Below are 1,987 nucleotides of genomic sequence, written 5' to 3'. Positions count from 1 at the left end.
AACGCACCGTTTCACTCAAACGGTGAGACCCTACAGCGACGACATGTCATCGCTGTAGGATAGTGAATAGTACACGAATCCCCTCGTGTGCTACGCGTCTACCCTACCGTTTTTGGCGGTTCACTTTCCCACCGTTTCACTTAAATTTTTTGGCGGTTCACTTTCCCACGTTTTTTTGGTCCTATAGCGACGACATGTCGTCGCTATAGAGTACAAAATAACTTATCAGTGGATTAAATTGGACCCTATAGCAACGACATGTCGTCGCTATAGGGAGAGAAAAATAGGCAAGCAACTCTTGGCGGTTAAGTTCCCTCCCTATCCTATAGGGACGACATGTCGTTGCTCTAGAATAACATATTTATCTCTTTTTTTTTCCACAATGACTCTATCGCGACGACAAGTCGTCGCTATAGGGGGTGCAAATAGGCAACCAACTCTGGGTAGTTAAGTTCCCTGAGCATCCAACAATGATGACAGGTCGTTGCTATAAACAAAAATATTTTCCTCTTTTTTTTTTTATGAAGACCCTACAACGACGATATGTCGTTGCCATAGAGTCAGTCCCCGCCTCATGTTCCCTCCAAATTCTTGGTACCCTACAGTGACAACGCATCATCGCTGTAGGGTATCAGGAATTTGGATGGCCTGATCGTGTGTTGTTGACGACCCACAACTTATTTTTTTATAATTTAAGAAAAAATAATTTTTCGTGGATTTTGCCTACATATAGCGACGACTTTGGATTCGTCGCAATAGATGTCGTCGCTGTAGAGTCTTTTTCTTGTAGTGTATGAGTATTTTGATATTGTGTTGATTATGATTTTAGTCATTATAAAAAAGATGTTTTTATGGTTAAAATGATGTTAAAATTTTGTTTTGTGTGAGTGTTTAGATTTGAGTATTTAATATAAATTATAATTTAAATTTATATAATTTTTTTTTCTTATATAATAGTTGTGATAATAAAATTAAGGGTTTGTCCATGGTGCCCTATTTTTTTTAGTTTTCCACTGAATAGTTATAATTCTAATTTTTTATGGCGATTTATATTATATTTATTTATAATTTTCCACAAAATTTTGAGGAATTTTGAATATTTTATTATGTTAAAAACAGAGTTAAAGTATCATGTTTCACATACGTAAATATATGTATATAAAAAGACACGTATGCATCAAGCTAGTTGAACCCTATTTTCAGCCTACTAAATTATTTAAAATATTCTGAAAGATGTTCTATAAAACTAATGAAAGTGTATATCGTCATTTAAAAAAATTAAGATTATAACTATCACGTGCCTAAAATAGAAGGAAACAAACCCTAACGGTTTGAATTCCAAAAATTGAGATTATAAATATTTTCCCTTTTAGATTTTGGATGAGTTTGAATTCTAAAAAAAATGAATTTATTAAATATTATTTTTTATTTAAAATTTTGAATATAAAAAGAAAAAGAAAACTATAAACAAATATTAATATATTTTTAGAACAAATGTTTTCCATTGAATACTATGAAAAATTGGCAAGCAAAACAATCCATCACATGTTTGATGCATAGCAAGAGTCGATATTTTAATTTGAAAGATATATACTTTTTATTATTTTATTTATGGAGTTAATATGAGTGTTTTTATGTTTACAAAACATCCTGTATAAGAGAAATATATTGTAGTACATACAATAATGTTTTTTTTTGTGGGAAGTACATACAATAATGTTGTTAGTGTATTTTACTTATTCTGAAATATTTTTATTTATAGTCTTATATTTATTTATTAAAAATTAAAATTAAATGTTTTTTTAGGGAAAAAATAAAAGTAAATGTTCTTTTAGGGAAAAAAAATAAATGTGAATGTTATTCCTTATTATTATTTTTTCGTTGAGATTTGAATTACAAATGTTATGTTTTATTACTTGTATAACTTGTAATGTTCTAAATTCTGATGATATTTTCTAATAATTTCCAAAGTTTGTCTTTTGTCAAC

Source organism: Humulus lupulus, chromosome 8 (assembly GCF_963169125.1).
Source record: "Humulus lupulus chromosome 8, drHumLupu1.1, whole genome shotgun sequence".
NCBI classification, from domain to species: Eukaryota; Viridiplantae; Streptophyta; class Magnoliopsida; order Rosales; family Cannabaceae; genus Humulus; species Humulus lupulus.
The sequence above is the reverse complement of the archived record's forward strand: the minus strand, read 5'-3'. Positions refer to the sequence as shown.